Genomic DNA, 14,730 nt, shown 5'->3' on the forward strand with positions numbered 1-14,730 from the left:
CATTATACTTATTGTTGTTGCTATTATTATTATTATTATTATTATTATTATTATTATTATTATTAGTTGTTGTTGTTGTTGTTGTCCGCTATTTATATTCTTCAATTGATCGTTAATGAATATGATTTAAAAAAACCTAAAACTTAAAAACTAAAAAAGATATAATCATAAATTATATTTTATTTTATTTTATTTTTGTAATGATTTCTTTATGTTTGTCTGAAACTAATTCTCTTTTATGGAGAATATCCATAAAACGATTCTTAAATTTCTTTAAGAATGCGAAACATTTCACGGAAATGTTTTTCAAAAATTGCTAAATCGAGCCGTACGTTGCTATAATTATAAAAGTCTACGGAAATACCTTTCAAACAAAGCGAAGGCTATCAAACGAATGTTTCATCTTAGTACAAACTTAATGAAAAGACATTTTTAACTTGCAAGAAAGTAAGTCGGAACTAAAAAAACAAAAACAAAAACAAAACAAAAAACAAAAACAAAAACAACTTCAAAACAAACAAAACAAAACAAAATGCCAAAAATCAAAAACTAAAACTAAATAGACAAGTAAACAAATGAACAAGAATAAAAGAGGCCTCTTTTAGCAACAAATAACAATTTATCCAATTCTGAGGAAATCATATCAATCAGTCATTCAATATTTACAATTGCATCGTGGTATAATAATCATGATAGCCATTTAAAACATATATATACATACCGTCGTATTCACTTTTGTTTTATTTTGTAATATATTATCAAATATGATTGATGTATCAGAATCTTTCGTTGTACATCTATCATACCGCATGGCCGTAGGTATTTTATTACGCTGTAATCTGATACAGAAGAATTAAAAGAACCAAGATTTCGTCTGAGTGGTGGATTTTCAATTATTAAAATGGATCCATCTGCCATTAACCGTTTAATATGACAAAAAAAAAAGTAGATAGATTAATTTTATTTGTAATGAGCTGCAGGGTTGGAGGTTACTCGTTCGAACCTGTTGGTCTTCCGGATACGAGTGTCAAAACCCAAGTCATAAATAAGTAATGACAGGCTCTTATACTTGAGTTCAAATTCCGCTGAGGTCGACTTTGCCTTTCATCCTTTCGGGGTCGATAAATTAAGTCCCAGTTATACACTGGGGGTCAATGTAATCGACTTAATCCCTTTGTCGGTCCTTGTTTGTCTACTCTATGTTTAGCCCCTTGTGGGTAGTAAAGAAATATATACTTGGTAATATTCTAATACCAAGGCGGTGAGCTGTCAGATTCGTTAGCACGCCGGACAAAATGCGTTGCAGTATTTCATCCGTCTTCCCGTTCTGAGTTCAAATTCCGCCTAGGTTGACTTTACTTTTCATCCTTCCTGGGTCGATAAAATAAGTACCAGTTGAACATTGGGGTAGATATAATCGACTTAACCCCTTCCCCGAAATTGTTGGTCATGTGCCAAAATTTGAAACCAATATTCTATGAAACTATTAAAAAACAAATCAAAAGTAAACGATATTTTTAATCCTTTCGTCCATCTCCATCCATGACAGTCCACTGAAAAGTCTAAACAGAGATACAAAACGTTCTCTTTATACGTTGGGACAAGAGTGGTCGAAGCTCAGTGTCAATGCATTGATGGCTCTGAACTTTCGTAGTTTTTCTTTTTTTTTTGTTAAGCTTACCTGATCTTAATGGTAAGGTAGATGCTGGTATACTTAATTAACAGCCAAGTAATTATAATTTATTAACGTTATGCTGATAATACGGTTCTCTTCAGACATCTTCTCAGAAGCTACCAACCTTTTACATGAACTTCAAAATGAAGTAGGAGATATTAGTTCTTATGTCCCCACCTCACAGACTCAATACATCTGCTACATCCAGAAGGTCTCAATAAGTCCAGTTGAACGAACCCCTCTAAAATTTATAGAGTTCTTCGTATATATAAGCAGGGACATCGCAGCCACAGAAAAGAATGCAAACATTAGTCGCACAGAAATGCGAGCTATTCTTGCTGTGCTCAGGGTTATTTGGAAATCATCCCTACCAGATGATTTTCAGAAAAACTTACTATTGTGGAATCAGTGCGGAAACGGTACTGTTACTATTGTGGAATCAGAGAAAAACGTTCTATTGAGGAATCAGTGCTGTTATACGAATCTACCTTGAGGTAAGGCTTGACGGTGCTTAAATCCTACCTACATGTTATTGGTCGTTCTGAACATTTCGTGCAAAGCACATCCAGCCAAAATCTGTATATCAGTCCTTTTGCTGTCACTAAGTATGTATAAAACAAAAATATATGTATCTATTTAACTGACACTTCAATAACAGGATTAATAACCCTTTGCCTGTCTTGTCTTTCACATGTGATACCCAGGACATATTTTCTTGGCGTAATTGAATCATATACGGTACAAATTCTCAATTTTATTTTCAACCACCATTGTAAAGAGATAGATTTATATTGTTCAGAACATGTGTAGACACACACACACATGTATATATATATATATTATATATATATATATATATATATATATATATATTATATATATATATATATATATATATATATATATATATATATACTCAAAATAAGCAACAAGGATATCCAAGGTAGTGTAGTACAATCGTTTCATGCTACTTCATTTTATTAAACACTGGAAGTATTACATCAGTTTTAAAATGTCGAGCAATCTTCAGCCACATATAGAATTTTTTAATTAAACGGACAATGCACATTTTTATACTTAATGTTGGCTATATTTTAAGAGGGTCTATACTTAATGTATAGCCCCTCTCTTCTATTTGCTTCATAACCTCCCCCGACAGTATCGCTAGCTCGTCCATATATTTAATTTTGCCTCTCTTCAAGACTAACACATCACACTTTTTCAATCCGAACTCCATTCTGATATCAGCACTGAAAGTATACACCGTATCAGCGAGGGAACTGACTTATGATTCATCTTTATAATAAAGTTTGAGGTTATCCATGAATAACAAGTGGTTTGACTTTTTGTTGGCGGATCCTGAATACACACCCAGTGTTTGCTTTCCTCAGAACCAGTGTTAGTGGTATCATGCACGGTACAAAGATCAGTGGGGACAGGCATTCCCCTTGAGAAATGCCGCTCCTGATTTCTATTGTCCCTAAACTTCTTCCATATGCTGTCAGTTCCGTCCTCCACTTCGTCATACTTTTTCCAAGCAATCGCACAACATTCGATGCAAATACCAAATAATCCAAGAATGTGGGATCATATCGTATGCCTTACGATAATGGATCCATGACATAGCTAACTTAGTTTTCCTCCTCTTGCAATATCTAAGTACAGTTTTGTCAATCAGCAGTTGATCCTTGGTACCACTGTACCTACGCTTGCAACCTTTATGTTCATGTGGCAGGACTCCATTTTTTCCAGATGTTCATACATTGACTTTGCGAGTATTCCAGTCAATAATTTCCACATAAATGGGAAGCAAGATATCGGCCTGTAATTGTCTATCGTATTGCCTTGTTCGATGTTTTTCAAGCACAGCACTGTCCCACCCATTGTCAACCAGTCCGGTGTTACCTGATTGGCATTTAACAAGATGTTAGTTGTGCAGCTATTCGTGCATCACATTCACCAAATCTTTTGATTCAGTAGCCATGAACTCCATCTGATCTCAGGGCCTTCCAGTTGCCCATTTTTTTGCTGATTTCCTTCACTTCCCTAACTGAAATGACCAGCTCTGCCTGTTTGTTTCAGTTCTTGCAACCATTCAGCATCCTTCTTGTGCTCCTTGTCTTTCTTCTAGATGTCACTCCAAAACCTTTGACTTTCAGTGTTATCTGGTATCAACTTTTCACCTGTACACTCTCCTTTTATTTCTTTGTAGAATCTCTTCTGATCTTCTCTGAATAACCTATTCTGCTGGTACTCCTTCATTTTTTGGTCGTATCTTACCATCTTTGCTTTCTTTGAAACGAGGCGCTGTTTCAGTTCCTCCATTAAACTCTCCCTTCTCTTTTCGGTCTAACGCAAGAATGTCCTTAGATTGTGAAATAAATATTTTTTTCACTATCATCAGATCAACAGGGTGAAACTCAGAGTATCGATGGTTGAAGGTTTGAAAGTTCAGCAACGAGTGGCTGAGAAGTTCGCTTTTCAAATATATGGTTTCAGATTCAGTCCAACTGTGCGGCACCCTGGCCAAGTATCCTCTTTTACAGCCTTGGGCTGACCAATGCCTAGTAAGTGGATTTGGTAAAGGGGAACTGTGGAAGATCCCCTGTGTGTGTGTGTATATTATATATATATATATATATATACAAATCTCTCTCTCTCTCTCTCTCTCTCTCTCTATATATATATAATATATATATATATATATATATATATATATATCAATTCCTATGTATTAATTATAGTTCCTTCATTAAGGTCAATATGTATTTTATTCAATATAAGGTTTTTCCTCGAATTTTATAATTTTTTATATACCTTTTCTATATTTTCAATATTTTTTCTATATTTTTTATATATTTTTATATTTTTATATTTTTTATATTTCATATATATATATATTGTTATATTTCGGAATGGTCATATTGCCAGTTTAGCCAATAAAAACACATGCACTATATATTTGGTGTTATTTTGCTTCAGTGTTATTTATTTTTTCATTAATCTTAATCTTATTTCGGCCAAAGTTCTTTCGTCACACTCCTGTGACCGCATCAGTGGTCCTTTGTTTTCTTCTCACTTACTTGTGTCTCTCCTTACTAACCGTCAGCCATTTTGTATTTCTATTGTATGTCTTCATTTGCGCATACTTATATCTCTATGTGCGTCTATGTTTATTTAGTGTGTGTGTGTGTGTGTGGGGGGGGTTTATTTGGGTTTTATTTTTCACAATTTCTAGCCAGAGTTCAGTGTCTAGTACTGGTAGTCTATGGTTGGGGTGTTTAGTGGGGTAGTCTATTGTGACCTTAATACTCTGGTGGATGGAGTTAGCTATTTGCTGGATGCTCCCCATAGTATTAGTTTCTATTACTATATCAACATTACTCCACCAGAGTATTAAGGTCACAATAGACTACCCCACTAAACACCCCAACCATAGACTACCAGTACTAGACACTGAACTCTGGCTAGAAATTGTGAAAAATAAAACCCAAATCCTTCATTCATACTATGCAAAACCTATGGCCTCAAAATACCTGATCCACCGGAACCCAGCCATTGCGGGCAATGCCAAATTCAATATTTTGATGGCAGACCTCGTCAGAATAATGAGAAATGTGTCACGCATGTGCGAGCCTACAGAGTTAAAGAAACACATACAGTATTTCATTCACCGCATGCAGTTCTCAGGTTACAGCCATAAAGAAAGGATCAGAGTATACAAAGGAGCCATGAAGAAATTTGATAATATATTATGTAATGATAGGAATGGGATTTGCCCACTCTATAGGAACAAGTCATGGAACACTATAGAAAGGACAAAAAAGAAAATAGGGAAGGCCAACTCTTGGTATGATAGCCATAAATACCAGAGTGTCATGTTCGTTGACACCACCCCTGGAGGTGAACTGGCGTACCGCTTTAGAAGGACCCTAGATAAACTTAAACTAAGAATTAAGGTTGTTGAAAAGCCAGGCAACCCCATCAGATCTATAATTGGTAGAACCTATCATTTTAGTAGAACTCTCTGTACGGATAACTATTGCACTGTATGTAGATTTAGCCCACAAACAAACTGTAAAGCCAGAAATGTGGTCTATAGTATAAGATGTATAGAGGGACGATGCAGTAACAAGACATTAACATACGTAGGGGAAACAGCAAGAAGCATTGGAGAGCGGGTGAATGAACATTGGAGACCACTCAAGGAAGGTAAAAGCTCATCGATTCTGTACCAACACGCCGAACAAGAACACGGGGAATCAATCAATAACATAGAGATTAAGATATTGTCCACACATAGAACAGATGCAACAATTAGACAAATTACAGAAGCTACACATATAATAGAAAATAAACCTAGCCTGAATAGAAAACTAGAATGGAGCAATAGCACACACCACAACATATGACGATAGTGGATCCTGCAAACATAATAAATACACAGATAATTAAAGAAATAGAAATGAATAACTATATATATGTATGTGTGTATATATATATATATATGTATATGTGTATATATGTGTGTATATATGTATATATAATATATATATATTATATATATATATATATATATATAGTTTTTTTTTTTTTCGATTAGATTTATTATTATTATTACTAATATTGTTGTTATACATACATACAAGCATATGTAATGATAATAATGGGTGGATGTAAACACATGAACAAAATTCGAACAAAAGCAACAACAACAAAAACAAAATACAAATTACAAGAATGTATATAAACAGAAGATAGAAATATTACAGGCATCCCCCCCCACACACACTAAATAAACATAGACGCACATAGAGATATAAGTATGCGCAAATGAAGACATACAATAGAAATACAAAATGGCTGACGGTTAGTAAGGAGAGACACAAGTAAGTGAGAAGAAAACAAAGGACCACTGATGCGGTCACAGGAGTGTGACGAAAGAACTTTGGCCGAAATAAGATTAAGATTAATGTAAAAAATAAATATCACTGAAGCAAAATAACACCAAATATATAGTGCATGTGCTTTTATTGGCTAAACTGGCAATATGACCATTCCGAAATATAACAATATCTGTTTCAACACACGACTTCACATAAAAAGTCTTGCACAACAAATATTTAAACGTATATATATATATATATATATATAATATATATATATATATATATATATATATATATATATTATATATATATATAATATATATATATATATATATATAATATATATATATATATATATATATATATATATATTTTTTTTTGAACTCATCTATGTTTATCGCTCGAAAATTGGCTGTTATTTCTAAAGGGCCAATCAAACAAGTCCATTTTTTAAAGGTGTAGCGTTTGTAATAGTCTGAATAGAATTCACATATCGGTTCCATTCTAGCAAAAACTGTCCGACGAACGGAAACGGGAAACTCAGAGTAACAGGTTTTGTTGAAGTTTCTGCTGCTTTAAATAAAGCGTATATATATATATATATATATATATATATATATATATATATATATATATATATATATATATATAATATATACATATACATATACATACAAACATACACACACACACACACACATACACACACACGCACACATATATATATATATACGTGTGTGTGTGTTTGTGTTTCTCACCCCCACTCCCACTTGACAACCGATGTTTTTTTTAAACTTACCGGTTCAGCAAAATAGTTGAGAGAAAAAAATTCCAAACTTAAAAAGAAACAAAAAAACCCCCACAAGTACTGGGGTCTATTTGTCCGATTAAAACCTGTTTAAACGTCACTCCAGAAGGGCTGCAGCTCAATGACTGAAGCAAGTAAAAGATTAAAGAATAAGATTCAAGCATGTATACATACGCAGACATGGACATAACACATATCATAGATATCTAGAGTTAAAGAAAAAAATTTCTTAATGTTTCCGGTTGGTCATGCGCACTGTCTCCTTACCTCCCCCACTACTTTTCACCGAGTTATTTTATCATTGACAAACCATCAATCACACACGAACCATCACTTCAAAGCGTTTCCTCAGATATTTATAAGGTTTAATGTTTTACGTTTTATTTTCTCGTTTCCTATCACAACACAATTTCGTCTTAATCAATGACCTATATATATATATATAATATATATATATATATATATATATATATATATATATATATATATATATATATGTATATATATATATATGCGTGTGTATGTAAAATTTGGTATGTACTGTTTTGAGGAATTGTTGAAAGCAAACACACACACACATGTACACCCACAACTCCACATATACATTCCCTGACATTATACTGTAAGATACAGGTGCATTGATATAGATTCATGCAAGGAATATTTTCTGAATATATATATATATATATATATAATATATTATATATATATATATATTGTGTTGTGTGTGTGTGTGTGTGTGTGTGTGTGTGTGTGTGTGTGTGTGTGTGTATTACGGAGATGTACTTGCATAGCGAGTGACTTGATCTGAGATCGTGTGCTGGAACGAAAACAATTGCAGCGTGGAAGGTGTTTATAAGCCATTTAAGAAACACACAAAAACCGTTAGATTCATTTCAACATTTAAATTTAATTTGCCAAAATATTCTCGTCGCTTTGAGACCGCAACCTGTTCACTGACAAAACTTCATGCTGCATATCTTTATATATATAAAACTGAGAATGTGTGTCTGTCTGTCTGTCTGTGTGTTTCCCTAAAACTTGAGAACTACACAACCAATTTCATTCAAATTTTACACATGCCTTACTTAGGGTCCATGTAGTTTCATGGGCAAAAAAAAAATGTTCAACTTCTTGCCTAGAGCGAACCCATAACAATATCATATCTTCTCCACTATTTCAGTATTACGTGTTAAAAGTGAAACAAAAATATTTCTCTATTTTATGTCAAATGCTTTCACTTTAACAATAAAAATAATAATAACAATTGAATTATATGTAGTAAGTAATAATTAAAATCAAACTAAAGTATAATATAATCGTAACATAACAAAAGTAAAAATAGCAATTGGTATAAAATTGCATCAATGATTTGAACTTGAACAAGTGGTTTCACATGAATGGGAATAAATTAAATATAAAATTAGCGTGCAGAAATGGAATAGTCCAGATGGATAATAAAAAAATAAATTAAAGAAAAGACTATTGTCTATAAAGTATACAATGTAGAGAAAAAAGAAGATTTGAACACAATGAGGAAAGCACCTTCGAAAAGTGTCTTGGTTCGACTATGAAAGATATCTAATCAGAGGCGGTAAATTCGCCACAATAGAAGCAAGGTTCGAGTCAACGGAGCGTGCAAGGGAGTACTCGACTCGAACTTGCAAAGTGGAAATATTTTGTTTTCACCTTTATATCTGGGACGTAGGACGTCCTGGAAAAAAATTTTAAATGACCCCCCCCCAGAAGTAGAGGTAGGCTGGATTGTTAGCCACACTTCTATACAAAAGGGAGGACAAGATACAATTGATCGAAATTACAAGAGACGGGCCAACAATTCCAGTCTGTTATATATTTTGAGTATTGTTATCACTAGCGATATCAAGATATAACTTTGTATTTTGTATTTTATGTGTAGATGTATATATATATAGATATACATGTAATATGTACACATATATATACACATATATACATGCACTAGCACTATGACCGGCAACGACGGGTCTTTAATGCTAGTATATATATATATATATATATATATATATATATATATAATATATATATATATATATATATATATATATATATATATTTCAATGATGCTGATAGTGTTGTCTCATGAAACATATGTTATTGATGGTATTGTCGCTGAAACTTTATTTCAGTTTTGTTAGGCGTTTTCTGCTTCGATGCAAGTTGGAGGAATAACACTAAAAGCAAAACAGTAATTTCAAGCATCTTTACCTCTTTAGCAATGATTTTAGGATCATAAGATGATCGAATATATCATTGAATGATTTCAGCAGTTTTGGTAATAGTAACTTTTAGTTTCGACAATAGGAAAGTTTCTCTTGATGGGATGGGTGTTGCAATTGTCATGGTTTCGAGATTTCAAATTCGGAATGTTAAGTAAGATACTCTGACAGACTGGTGAACATTCTTACATTAAGTTTCTTAGCGATATTTTGCAAAATTTCTGAGGATAAAGTCAGAAATGAATCAAGGGCCTCAAGAATTAAAGAAATGTGAAAAAAAAAAAATCATCCCCAATTAATCAGATTTTAAGTTGCTTTTACTGTTACTGTTGAGCGAACGGTCCTCGTCCCAGAGCTCGCCAGATGGGAGAAGTCCGAAACGTGGTCCTTTGCTATTTGTAAGACCCGCAGAAGAGAGAGCAGGTCAACCCCTGACACCGAGAGCATCGACGGATGGATGAATGCGCATCCAGACTCAGCGGTTGCGTAGGAAGTCGGTGACAAGAGACAGGAAGAAAGAGTGAGAGAAAGTTGGAGCGAAAGAGTACAACAGGAGTCGCCCCCCCCCCCTGCCGGAGCCTCGTGGAGCGTTAGGTGTTTTCGCTCAATAAACACACACAACGCCTGGTCTGGGAATCGAAACTGCGATCTTCCGACTGCGAGTCCACTGCCCCAACCATTGGGCCATTGCGCCTCCTGCTTTTGCTGTTCAGTTTTTTTTCTTTACTCATTATCTTAGCAAGAGAGACTTTAAAGCGTTTTGTCGATTCAATTCATCTCGAATAAAACCGTAGAGATCAATATTTGCATCCCTATGAGAAAGTTTTGCAATACTGATATCACAACATAGATAGTATTATATCCTATTTCTTTACTACCCACAAGGGGCTAAACACAGAGAGTACAAGCAAGGATAGACAAACAGATTAAGTTGATTATATCGACCCCAGTGCGTAACTGGTACTTGTTTAATCGACCCCGAAAGGATGAAAGGCAAAGTCGACCTCGGCGGAATTTGAACTCAGAACGTAGCGGCAGACGAAATACCGCTAAGTATTTCACCCATCGTGTTAACGTTTCTGCCAGCTCGCCCCCTAAAATACATAGCTAGTATTATATAATACATAGAAAGTATTATATCCTTTATCTGAAGTATCCACATGGATTATTCTAACATTGTAAATAGCTTATTTCATTGTGTCTAAATATCATTGATTCACTGCAATTCACGACCATTCTCTTCTTTATCATATTTCTGAAGCTTTTGATTATTTTTTTTACTGGAGACCAACAAAATGAACTAATAATTGTTATCACTTTTAAATGACATCGCCAACACTTAAATTTTGGTAATATCATAAGAGGAAAAGGTTTTTGCAATAGGAGCTATTTCATTAAATAAAAATTATTGCAGATCGATATAATTATAAATCACATTCGTAACAGCAGAATTTACAATTTGAATATTATCCTCGAATGTGTCTTCAAACTCATTGACACGATTAATGCAAAAGTCATTAATTTTTCTGTCAAGACCATCACTAATGAAGCTATACGCAAAACACAATTGATGCTCGTTGTTCATATATTTTATCTTATAATTTATCTTGCACCGTCATTTATGGTTGCAACCATATATTTTACTAAATCAGTTGAATTCATAAAGTTTAGTTTTCAAATTTCTAGCAATATTTCATCAGGAAAATTTTCATAAATTTTGACCATCTTCACATTCCAGAATTTCCCGGGTGATTTTACATTTACACCCGAATATCTGAGATCACACGAAGATGTATATTCATCTAAAGAAATATTGAGTATTTCAGAGTTCAGCTTGTATTTATTTCACAAAAGACATTTTTCAAATCCTATGGGGATAAATCCTTTGTAACAAGAACCATTCTTTGGTAAAACCAAACCATTAAATTTAATTGCTTACGAAATAAAAATACTTAACTATTGCATTCATAGGAAATCCATCAAATGTAGGAAGCTCGGATGAAAAGTTCATACGCAAGTTGCCATAGCACTCTCTATTGATGGTGTGGCTCTTTTGGAGATAATCGACAAACACAGTGCCTTTTGCATCCCCCAAAACTGAGACCATCATCTTCCCTATAGCTGAAACGATTTTGGCCTTCTTTGGAGCAGGTAAGGAAGGAGAGTCTCCACTGAATGATTTGTTACTGGCACAAAGTAATGAAGTCAATACTCATCTTGGGTTAGGTAACGTTTAAGGAAACCAACTGGATCTGCCGGAAACAATGTCAGATTTTCCGGTGATGTGATCTACCTGGTGCGCTTTTGATCCAGGGTCAGATGTGGCACCTACTGAGCAGAAACCATGCCAAGCCAAGTTCATTGTGTAGAATATTCTCATCTCTCTCATGAGATATGCTTGTAGTATTAGCTATTTGATTTATAGTCAATCACCTGTCATCGATCTGCATGTGAACACGATCAATGTTTTCTTCGGTAGTGGCAGATGCAGGACTTCCAGACGATGAATCATCTTTAAGACTCTTCCTTCCCCTCCTAAATTTAGCTGCCCCCTTTTTTCACTGTTGATAAAGCTGAAGCGTCGTCCCCTAATGTATCAACCATGTCAGCATGAATGTTGCTGGGGCTAAGCCTTCTTTCTGCCGGTACTTGATGTCAAAATCAAGAGAAATCGTTACTAGTTGCTTTTGAAGTTGTCTTTGAACATTCAGATATCAGTTTATCTGGAAAGAAACAATGCAGTCATTAATAAGAAGAGACGAAATCAATCCATACAAAATTTCACAGCTCTAACGTCGTTCCTTCATAGTCAGTCTATGAACTTTTCAGCCCATTCTCGCATAGCTTCATAGAAGTGGTACATACTCTATTGGTCAATTGTTTTAAAAGAAGATTCGTCTATCCTTTTGAATTTCCGGGAAATTATACGTATGTATGTATGTATGTATGTATGTATGTATGTAGTATGTATGTATGTATGTATGTATGTATGTATGTATGTATGTATGTATGTATGTATGTACGTGTGTGTGCGTGCGTGTGTAATAAGTATGTATGTGTGTATGTATTTATATATATATTTACGTACATACATATATGCATAATTTGTGTGTCGATAAGCTGGACGTTATTATACAAATCCATTTTTTCCTTTGATTATATGCTCAGTATATATATATATATATATATATATATATATATATATATATATATATATATATGTTAAATAAAATGAGACAACAAAACCAAGACTGTGTGGAATTTAAAGGACATTTATAAAGAGAAAGGTATTCATACAGCTGTTTCTGGGATATTAGGGATATCCCTTCGTCAGAGACGATATGAGAGAGTTAACAAGAGGGAAATAGGAGAGTTCAATATAAGTTACTATTTCCCTCTAGTTAACTCTCTCATATCGTCCCTGATAAAGGGATATCCCTAATATCCCAGAAACAGCTGTAAGAATACCTTTCTCTTTATAAACGTCCTATAAATTCCACACAGTCTTGGTTTTATTGTCTCGTTTTATTTAACATATAAATGCTCACACAAGACCTACATTAGATTCCTCACTCGTATTATTATCGAACCAAGAGTCTAACTACGGTCCTCCTGTGGCACTTACATAGCCTTACCTGCCATTTTGGGTCTTCTGGATACCAATACCTCTCATGTAAGCTTATATATATATATAATTCTTATATTCGTTTCAGTCTTTTGACTGCGGTCATGCTTAGTCGAAGAAACCTTTGTAAACCTAGTCCTTATTCTATCGGCCTCTTGTGCCGAGCTACTAAGCTACGGGAACCTAGATACACCGGCATCGGTTGCCAAATGATGGTGGGGGAAAATACACGCACGCATACACACACACACGCACACACACGCACACACACACATATACGATGGTCTTCTTTCAGTTTCCGTCTACTAAATCCACTCACAAGGCTTTGGTCGGCCCGAGGCTATAGTAGAAGACACTAGCCGAAGGTGCCACGCAGTGGGACTGAACCCGGAACCATGCGGTTGGGAAGCAAGTTTCTTAATACTCAGTCATGCCTTCACCTATGTATACACACACACAAACATACATACACACAAAACACATGATATACACAAGATTCTATATACATGCATAAATATATAACTATATCATGCCACCCGTTTTTCACTCCATGGTGAAATTGTAGGAGTCCCGTCATAACAGATGATGTAATTGTTGACACTTTTAGATTTGGCAAGGTCCACTCTTTTCCAGGTCTAAGCAGAATAGATTTGTATAAGGAAGGAAAGAGAAAGAGAGAAAAAGTAAGAGAACGAGAGGAATCAACCTCGGTACAGAATTGGTAATAATTCGGAGGAAGACAAATTGGCGCTCGGTAGAATTTGAACTTAGAGAATAGGGAACCGGAGCTATTAACTACAAAGCAATCCATCCTACGCTGTAACCTGTCTCTCTCTATTTATCTATCTGTCGAGTGGTTGATTGTGTGGATTCTTTTATATTATTGCATGGTCATACGGTTATTCTGTAGAAGATGTGTGTTGTATTATTTTGTTGGGTGATTATTGTATGAAATATGTTTGGCGTGTTATACAGAACATGTACCATGCATACTGCTGAATTTATAGTGTCTTGCTCAGGGTACATGAATTTGTCTAGAAGCATTATTTTTTGGACTATGCGTAAAGTTGCTATGATTTTTACCTTTACGTTCATATTCCAATGCTTCAGCTATTATTGGTCCTGTTTTTTACATTCGTAACCCTCATCATGTTTTTTCCCCTCATTTCAAGATCCTTGTATTTCAATAGTTTCCCAACATCCTTCCGGGTTATTGTCGTCTTTGTTGTTGTTATTAATATTATTATTATTATTGAAATATTTTTATAGGTAAGAGGTATATATCGACGAACGGAGAATATGCCATTAATGATGTATTCTCTATTATTTTCTCTTTTCTATATTGGCATTCCTCCTTAAATTTCGCGTTCATTTTTTGTTTATCTTTCTTTCAATACATATACAGACACAAATGCATGCACACACGGAGTAATACATTTACACACAAGTACATGTACATAATAAGACATATACAT

Source organism: Octopus sinensis, linkage group LG6 (assembly GCF_006345805.1).
Source record: "Octopus sinensis linkage group LG6, ASM634580v1, whole genome shotgun sequence".
Classification (NCBI taxonomy): Eukaryota; Metazoa; Mollusca; class Cephalopoda; order Octopoda; family Octopodidae; genus Octopus; species Octopus sinensis.